The sequence below is a fragment of the Crocodylus porosus genome, unplaced genomic scaffold (assembly GCF_001723895.1).
Source record: "Crocodylus porosus isolate Cpor-Errol unplaced genomic scaffold, CroPor_comp1, whole genome shotgun sequence".
Lineage (NCBI taxonomy): Eukaryota > Metazoa > Chordata > Crocodylia > Crocodylidae > Crocodylus > Crocodylus porosus.
The window spans coordinates 46,084,041-46,094,342 of NW_017728886.1; the positions used below are offsets into that span (position 1 = coordinate 46,084,041).

The 10,302-nt window shown below is 43.8% G+C and overlaps 1 protein-coding gene across 2 annotated transcripts in view; it reads left to right on the plus strand.

Moving 5' to 3' along the window:
• UMAD1 (UBAP1-MVB12-associated (UMA) domain containing 1) overlaps window positions 1-10,302 on the plus strand; it is a 140,227-nt gene that overhangs the window by 40,385 nt on the left and 89,540 nt on the right. The gene's annotated exons all lie outside the window — the stretch shown is intronic.

Genomic DNA, 10,302 nt, shown 5'->3' on the forward strand with positions numbered 1-10,302 from the left:
TGTTAAACACCATCAGGTTCTCGTCTGCCCATTTGCTGAGCTTGTCCAGGTCAGCCTGGATCACCCGCCTATCTTCTGGCGTGGATGCTTCGCCCCAAAGTTTGGTGTCATCGGCGAACTTAGCCAGTCCAGTCCTGACTTCTCAAATAAATAGGAAGTCCTCCAGCTAACCCAGGGCTCCGATCCAAATGTTAGCTAAATAGTTGGGTTTCTTTTAAATGCACAGAAAATTTAATCACTTGGAGTTAGTTTGGGTTCTCAAAACACAGTTGCAGCATTCCAGCCACATTTTTATCTTTCAAATGTTGATGCTGAGTGCTGAAAAGAACCTCAAGTTTGCTGAAACTTCTTTCCACATCAGCTGAATTCACAGTGAATTGGAGGAGAACCATTGTGTATTTTGCCAGATTGAGAAGGCGATCTTCAACAGCCATCCAGAACTGAATGGAATCCTCAACATCTGTAAAACATCTTTGACAGTCCCTAAATACACTGGCCATTCCATGTTGTGTTCGTTGGACAGCTTTAATTCCAGTTTCACAGTTTCATAATCTGTATAAACAGCACTAGTTTATCTAGGGTCCAGTGCACAACTGTGTACTTTTTATGTTGTACTGTCTCAGTTTATAAGCAGTGCTTTGAGAAGCTGTTGACCCTTTTGCATTATCAGGTGATGATGCAAGATGCTCCAGCCATGAAATTAAATCCAGGACAGTGTTGTATACTGTACATATTTGGAATTTTTGGGACTGTAAAATGTCCAGTACTGCCACCAGCTGTCCACAGTTCTCTTCAATGTACTTCAGGTCAGTGTGCAGGTCTTCGACTACTAACAGGCTGGCTAGTTCCCACGGAACAGATGTATCCCTTGTTCTGTTTGTTCATTCTTCACAAACCCATGGTAAAGCTGGTAGTACTGTGCATGGTACTTTACACAGTTGAACCATGTATTCCACCTGGTCACAGATGGTTTGGGTGGAAGTGCTGGTGAATCAACATTTTCTTCCTTCAGGTAGCTTAAGAACCGTGCATGACGAGCTGGAGTTCCCACTAAAAGTGCCTTCATCAAAGCAACAAAGCGATCTACTTGCTTGAAGGTATCTCACCAAGTATTTCCTGCCAGAGCAACTATACATATATAGTTTGACCATCAATTTCAAAGCATATCATTCTAAGCCTTTGCCATGTAGCATGCACTGTTACAAATGCTAATATTTGCTCAAGTGGGATGCTGAATTTCACCATGCAAGAAATCAAGGCTTGTGAAATGGTGGCATGACTAACTTTCCCCAGGCACGCTGTCTTTACCAGCTGTGGTGTGGGAATTTCAGCATGCTTAGGAGAATGTACCTTGAGCATCTGATATAAAATGTTGAAAACTGGCCTATTTTGGAGGTCACTTGTTTCATCGGTGATTATCACAGCAATGAAGTTTCCCTCAAAGTAATTAAGAAGATGCAGTTTTTCCTTTTCAAAAAGACCTGGTAGCCAGGAATACAGTTGGTTTTACTTGGGAATGGCACTGCCTCCCTTAACGTGCTTGACAAAAAAATCCCTGACAACAGGTAAATCTATTTTATGCAGAGGAAGGTCTACTTTTAAAAACATTCAAACAAAATCCAAAGTGACGGTGTCATGGTGGTCTTTGCAACTGTAGGACACTAGAGTGCTGCAGTCACAGTGCATTATTTCTTTACTGTTGATCATGGCCTTGCTGTTTCAGCATCTTCTCTTCATCTCTTTTCATTCTGTTTATGGGTAGCACTTTTCATGTGTTCTATAATTGTTTGCTTCTGAACATGATCTCAAGTAAATCCCAGGATGTCATCCTCCTGCCGTACTTGGGCTTGGTGAGGCCGCAGCTGGAGTACTGCATCCAATTCTGGGCTCCGCAATTCAAGAAGGGTGTTTAGAAGCTTGAGAGAGTCCAGAGGAGAGCCATGCACATGATCAGAGGGCAAGAGAATAGGCCTTATGAAGAGAGGCTGAGAGCCATGGAACTCTTCAGTCTGGAAAAGTGCAGGCTCAGGGGTTACCTGGTGGCTGCCTATAAGTATGTAAGGGGTGTGCATCAGGATCTGGGGGAATGTCTGTTCACTGGAGCGCCCCAAGGGTTAACAAGGACCAACAGTCATAAATTCCTCTGTGACCATTTCAGGCTGGACATAAGGAAAAACTTCTTTACTGTCCAAGCCCCCGAGGCCTGGAATAGACTCCCTCCAGAAGTGGTGCAGGCACCTACTCTGGACTCATTCAAAAAACATTTGGATGCTTATCTTGCTGGGATCCTTTGACCCTAGCTGACTTCCTGTCCCTGGGGCCGGGGGCTGGACTTGATCTTCAAGGTCCCTTCCAGCCCTAATGTTTATGAAATCAGTGATCCATAGCCTTGCTGCATGCAGTGCAGAGCAGCACAGTACCATCAGTGTGAAATTTATCCTTTCCAAACTGAGTGACATGGTCTCTATGGGTGACTTTTGCGCTCTTAGGGTAACTCTGCACTCTGGCACTCTTTGGCATTCTTTCTGGACTTGTCTGCAATATCCGGAGGCTGAAGTAAAATTTGAGGTGAATCAAAACATGAGCCCCTATACATAGGGACCTACTCAATTTGCGATTATATTTTTTTCACAGAAAGCAGAAAATCAAGTGTTTTCCATGGAAAAACAAGCAAACCCCATGATTTTCTTATAGTTGGAGGGGAAAGGGTGGGGAGTGGAGGAACTTCTTGGTACCAAGCAGAAAAGGTGGGAAGCCTTCCCCCCCGGCCCCAGAACAAACTGTGGCAAGCCCTACCACAGCCTTGGAACACGAAGAGGAGTCTGAGGGCAACACAGGACTCACCCTGGTGCAGCCCCTCAACAGCTGCTGTGAGATCCAAGACAGAGGACATGCCCCTACTACAGAGGAAGGCAGTCCCCTACTCCCCCCCCCCCCAAGTCTGTACCAATCTGACCATGGGAAATTCATTCCTGACCCTAATGCAGTGTTGGTTTGATCCTGAGCTGGAGGGCAAGCCCCTGCAGCCAGGACCCTCCAGGGCTGAGTCTCATCAGGAGCATTGGCACATCCCTGACTGGTGGATGACCAACTTTTTGAATACCTCCAGTGCTGAAGAATTCACAGCTTTTCTGGGTGTCTGTTCCACTGCCCCTTGCTGTATCTGGGTGTCAAACTGGAACTGAACTAGAACCTAAGAACTGGATTGAACTGGTGTTCCGATTTGAACCTGAACCAGAACTGAACTGAACTGAACTGCCCTATTCTACTAAGGGAACTATAATTTGCCCTATCCCACAATGGGAACCAAGCCACAAAAAATCACTGGGGTCACCAGTTAGACTTATGTCACAGGTTAGACGGGGGTTACTGTTTAAATGGAGGTCACCAGTTACACCACCAGTCTGTTATTAGTCGAAGACCTGCACACTGACCTGAAGTACGCTGAAGAGAACTGTGGACACCTGATGACAGTACTGGACGTTCATTTTACAGTCCCAAAAATTCCAAATACGTACAGTATACTACACTGTCCTGGATTTAATGTCATGGCTGGAGCAATATATTTAATGAGGTTTTCTTCTTTGCAAATGCAAGATGAAGAGCTTTCCCCCCCATGCTGACTGGGGGAAAACCCTCATCTTATATTTGAGTAAATATGGTAGTTATAAGAAAGGAACACATCTAATGCCTTGTTGTCTCCCTTTTTAAATTTTATTTTCTGTACTTAGCTTCTCTCCTTTGCCTTTACCGCTATCATTTTACAATATAAACAAGTTTCAAGTTGATCTAAAGCAGGGGTGGGCAATTATTTCAGGTGGAGGGCCCCTTACTGACTTTTGGCAAGCCATTGAGGGCTGCATGACAGGCAGCCACGGGCAGATGATTTTCTAGAATGTTTAGGGGCCCCACAGGCCAGATAGAATGGCCTGGCGGGCTGCATCTTGCCCACCCCGATCTAAGGCCTTACGCTCTGGAAACTCAGTCTCAGTTTAAGGCACTGGACTTTTATATTTAAATTGCAACAAATATATATAATCATTGGAACGTCAATTGACTGCTGTCTGTCAGTTTTTTGAAGTTCACAGTTCACTAATAAATATTGATAACCACTGCTTGGTCTTTGTGCCTTTCTCTCAGCACAGAAAGGGAACTTGTACAACTATATCAAAGCCCTGTGGAAGAGAACTGGTTCTTCTGCAGAAAGTTAGAACAATTACCTATAAGCAGGCTGTCTCTAGGGGAGTGTCCTCATCCCCTGTGCTTTGGGGAGCCCCACAGAGCCAGGCAGAGCAGTGGCTTTGCGTCCAGCTGCTTGCTACCCCCTATCGCCACCGCCACTATTGGCAGCTTCGCCGGGGCCCTACATGGGCTGATTTGCCCCGCACCCTGCTCAGGTTGCCTCTGCCTACAAGAAAGGTCTCCCTCCTTTCAACTAACTTGAAAGGTTGTTCACTTCTCTTGTGCGTGGAGAGCACCCAGGATCCAAGAGTCCTCTGCTCTCTGTCCCACCCACCGAGGGGGAGCACTGGCTCCCTGATAGCGTACCCAGGACCTTGCAGGGGACAATTCCCTCCCCCTTCCTGCCAATCAGCTGATTGGTCGGGGAAGGGGGGAGGAGGGAGGGAGGGTCCTGTGCAGGAACCTTCCCAGAGCCCCTGGAGGGTTGCCACTGGGGAGGATGGCCCTGGTCACCCTCTGGTTGGCCCAGAGGATTATGAGGGGCATCAGGCAGATGTGCTATAGCAGCAACCCTCTCAAAGCTTCTGGACAGTTTCCCCCTGCCCGGAGAAGTGTGGGGAGAATGCCCCTCTTCTCACCGGGAGAAGCATGGAGAAATGGCAAGCGGCTGTGCTGAGGTGGAAAGGCTGTCCAGGATTAGGAAGCCTTGCCGCTATGGAAGAATGGTTCCCTGTTCCCCTCAAGCCTCACATTTCACTGGAAGGAATGGAGTGGGGGGTCGGCAACTTTTTTGGGCAGAGTGCCAAAAACACCACAACTTCAACTTGTAAGATGTTGGCATGCCAGGGGCAGATGGCAGTGGAGCCATGAGGGGCCCAATCCTTGTTGTTGCCGTGTAGCCCCGGCCCCTTCCCTGCCATCCACTTAGAGGCATGCCTGCCAAGCAAAATGCCTTTGAGTGCCACACTGACACCTATGCTAGCATTTGCCTACCCCTGCTCTGGGGGATATTTTTCAGGGGGGAATTGCAGGGGTTCTCACCTAGGAGAATACTCCTGCCCTCCCCCCCTCTCCTGTTCAGCAAGCCAGCTGATCAGTGGGATATAGGGATGTTCTCCCTGTAAAGGGCTGGATCCTTTACAGCAGCTGCCAATTCCCAATTCCCAGCCTTCCCCCTTCCCGGGGAGGGGAGAAAGCAGGCTGTCAATTAATGAGCTCCCCTAAGGTGGTGGTGGCCCTGGGAACAGCCCTCTAGTGCCCCTGGCTAACAAGTTTATGTAGCTCTCCTGGCAGGGGGCTGGAATGCATGTACACTCCAGCTCCTAGGCTGTTTTCCTGCCAGTAAGAATTTCAGAGAAAATCTGACTAGTAGACTTGAATGCCAGTCCATGGCCTAAATCTGCCCTTTTCTCTCTGTGTTAGAAAAAATTCACTTATTACTAACGTTAAGTTATCTTAGGGGAAGAGGGGGCCTCTTACTTCTCCAGTGCCACATATGTGCATCAGTGCTTCTGTTGGTCCATATTTACCTTCATCTGTGGATTGTTTGATCTGTTAAACCTTTGTATTTAAAGTTATAGAAACCTCACTATGTTGGGGAAAAAAGTCTTCGAAGAAGTCTTGTCTTTGTTCAGTTTTACTTCTCTCTAACCCAGGATGTATGATGTGTGAAAAGCAGAACACTCAAGTCCATTTTATATTTGTTTGTGTGAACATGATGCCAAATATACGTTTCCCTGAGAATCTCTGTATGCTTTTTTACCCTCCACTTCTCAAAGAAACAGAGTATGGGTGTCACCCATATGACCAGGCCACAGGTTGAACCACACAGGAGACTGAAATTCAGAACCACTTCCTGAGTTTTTTTCTCTCTTAACGGGTATTGCACTTCTTTCTTGTTTAACATACCATATTCATGCCCCAGATAAAATAGCTTTACAAACATATTTCCTACTAATTTTTGTACTTTGGCCATACAGCTGAAGCTATATTCGAGTTGCTCTCAACTTTTTTTTATAGACTCAAAGCATCCTTCTTTACACTACAGAAAAATAATAGAGTAATTCTTCTGTTGCATAAGACTAGAGCAAGTCAGAACGTTTTGTCTCTATGGAATTCCTATTTGAAACCTCTGAATTTGTGTTGTGAATTAAGTGTAGGTGTTTACACACTTAGTAGTGCTACTAGTAGGTGGCAGTCTGAGATGCCCTTAAAAGGATCTTGTAGCATTCCCAGGTGCTGTGGCACCCTGCTTCAGAATCACTGATATATTCCCTTCCTGTAGCTACCAAATTGCATCAATAATTCCTGCTCCCCCAAAAAAATTATCATCAGATTTTCCTATATTTTCTCTTCCATTCCCATCAATGAAACAACCCCAAAAATCTCACCCTTCTCTCAGTCATGTAACAGAATCTTACCGTCTTTTATTCCTCTATTCTTGCTTCCAGTTTACTTTGTGTGACTCAAGCAGTTTCCCCCAGCAATCAAAAACTAGTTTTGCTCATTCCTTCCCTTCATAATCTTTACCTTTTGGTTTCATCTCTTCCTAAGAATGTATTTCCTAATCTTCCAGCAGTTTTGTATGCTGTGCCCTCCTCTCTCCCTTCTAAAAAAAAAAAAAAAAAAAAGCATTTAAAAAGCAAAAGACACTGAAACATGTAGAAATAGGCACTATACTTACCAATTTCAGTTTGACAAGAATATACCTTGAACTTTTATGCATTGTGTGGTGTTAATGGAAATGTTTTCTTTGAAACACTTCTCCCTTATTCCCTTAATGCTGAGTGATCATTTTGTGTATAATGCAGTTCTAATATTTGTTCTCCTTGTCAGGTTAAACTTGTTTTTAACCAAACAAGTTGAAGTAATGTTATGAATTAAAATGTCATTCCAAGGGCAGTGCTCCCAATTATATTGTTAATGGGCCAAAAACACGATGTGCATTAAAATACCACTTTTTACACTGCAGAACAAGTTAAAAAGTTGTGTTTAATTTTGTCAGCCCTATTTAATTTTACTTGCTTCACGCCAATATGTAATGCTGCATGTGTGCTTGTTAAACATATGTGAATAATTGGCTTGGAAACAACACAATCAGATCTGGTCTGCTAGGTCAAGATAATATGAGCACAATTGCACATTCTTACAAATAAGCTGCCCTAAAATACGAAGTGGAAAAATAAATGTAGTGTGAAATGTTTTGTAAAACGCAGGCACAGCGTAATTAGCAAAGGACAGTGGAAATGCTATTTGTTAAGACCTGAATAGTAACAGTCAATTAATTTCTCACAACGGGGAACAGCAAAGCAGCTAACAAAGGAACATCATCTATCTCTATAGTCTTCACACTGTACAAAGAATCACAAAACTGAAGTATTTCATGGAGCATAATTCATTAATTAAAAACCTGTGCAACATTAGAAGCCACTGTCAGTTCATATTGCTCTACAATTGACTGAGTAATTTGTAAACACGTTTCTTGTTGTTTAGGGATGCATGTGTTTTAATAACATATCATAACATTTGCCTTGTCCAGTCCCATATGGGAAATATGAGATTCAGAGTATATTTTACAGATTTTTATATGAAGAAAAGAATACTGTTAGAAACATTTGAATTTCTTTCAGGTATGAGTTTCAAGCAAAAATAAGGGAGACTTATCATCTGTTTGCCAGTATATAGAAACAGCCTTTTTCTTCTCTCATAACTTGTAGTTTTGTAGTTGGAAATACCAGGTGTCAACATAAGCTTGAAATTGATCCTTTTTATTACATAACATAAAAGCAGCAACAATACTCAATGGGCACATCTACACAAGACACTATGTCGCTGTAACTCATGCTATGAACCATGACGCTGAAGCTATTGTGGAGTAGCAATGAGCTACTGTGTAGTGGCATGGGAAAAAAACCCTGTGCAATGTCAGGACTGCACAGTAAACACAGTCATTTAGTACTTGCTTAAGCACATGCTAAATTACTATGCTATAACAACTGCACGTGTAGACATGTCCAATAAGTGTCAGTTGTATGGAGTAATCCAGGAGATTTAAAAGGAATAGTCAGGTGCACATATACTTGTACATAATATAGAGCAATGTTTCCGAAACTTTTAATACCTGTTGGACACTTTTTTTCTGGATTAGAATTGGTGGCACACTTTACTTACCAGTCTGTGGACCCGATCCTGCTGCAAAGAGCTGGCCTGAATGGGCCCTATCCAGGCCATTTTTTGCAGCACACTTGTGCGATGGTAGCAGCACAGGCACACCCTTTGGGAATCACTGATGTAGAGAATGCAGACCTAGTCTTGGTTATTCATAAAACATCAAAACATCTCTGGTCTGTTCTTAATACTATAATGTCCTAGTGATAAGTTTGCAGTTAGGATCATGATGGTGGCAGTGATCTAAGTTGGGTAAGCAGAGATGGAAGACAAGGGGTGTGTCAGATTCAGAGACAATAGCGGGTATGCTCCTACAGTTAAATTTCTGGTAGCTCTGGTAGTTGTAACTTTCTCATCTAATTTTTAAGCTGTTTAATTGTGTGTCCATAGTTCAAAAACCAGGGTAGATGTTATCAAATTTTAAATTCAAATTTGCATGCAATTACTGTATTTTTAGTTTGACTCTGGAAAGTACATTCATCAAAATCTCTTGTTACCAGAGCTACAGTGAAATGTTACTACAAACGTGAAATGTTTTTTGCCTTCCTTGGAGGAAAAATTAAAAATGAGACTAACACAAATGAAAAACTATCCAGTGTCAAGGGAAATGGTGCCAACAAAATTGGCCCTTCTGTGAATGGCTTTGCACCTGCAGCCATATTATTCTTGACATTTTATTTCAAGTTTCCTTTGGATACACATATTGATAAAGTTCCATTATCTTATTTCATCTAGAGTAAGTTTGATCTGGCAGTAAAGTAAGGATCAAGCTCAGCAAGAGGCATGTCTTCTATGAAGCAGCATGTCAGATGACTGATAGAGGAACAGTGGAGGGAGTCAGTTCATCTGTGTATATATTATTTTCAGTTCTGGTCTAGGATCCTCTAACTTTTCATTTATTTTCCACGTGAATTTTCTTTTTAATGAGGCATCATTTTAAAGCACAGTTCATCTGTCAGGAATTATGCATAGCTAATTAGAATTTTTGAAAAACCACTAAATAGAAAGAATATATGAAGACTATACCACTAAACCATTGAGATGGTTTTTCAGACTGCATTAGAATGCTTCCAGTACAACTGAGATCAGGTTAAAATATATTAAATGGATACTTACTCAACCTTCAGTAAATGACTTGCTGGGCGATAGGTTGAAGATTTATCTTGCTCCCTATGTCTAGGACTTGGAAGGTGGAAAGAAGTAGGGGGCGGAGGGTGATTTGGATTTTTATATCCTTCCTCTCGTGTGTTTTTCATGGGAGAGAAGTTTCCCATTGTTTGTATTAATCATATTTATTACAGTAGCATTTAAGGGCAACCAAGAATCAGCCAAGCACTCTTGGTGCATCTACACGAGACACTAACCGTCCAGTAGCCAAATAATACTTCACATTAGTGCATCACGGCACAAACATGTTAGTGTGCTACTATGCAGTATTATTAGGCTACTACACCGTAATGTCACTGTGGCAGGGCACTGTTTGTGCCTGCCACTTTAAGGCCCTGGAGCTGGCAGCCTCCAGGTGCCTAATGAGGGCAGCCCTTTTAGGTCGGGGCTGCCCATATAAACAAGGCAGTTTGGCTGCTGGAGGCCAGACAACAACACCGCCTGGCCAGAGGGCTGCTGAGTTTCATCCGGAGGTAAGGGAGGAGCTGCAGGGGATGGTAGGAGGCTCCTGGTCCTATGTACGACCTAAAACTGCACCCTGCTGGAGTGGTGGCCTGGTGGGGTACCCAGTGGCAGGGAGCCCCCAGGAAATGCCAGGCCAGTGATCACCCTGGTGAAAGGCGGGTCAGAGCACCTTAACCCCTAGCCCTCACCTTCGGGTGGGTCGCGTTTCATTGGAGGTATTTTTGGGGGTTGCGTTCCATCAGAGGTAGTTGTGGGAGTACAAGCCCCATAGAGGAGAGTAGGGAGCCAGGGCCAGGTATGGCCGAGACCGCCTGAGCCCTG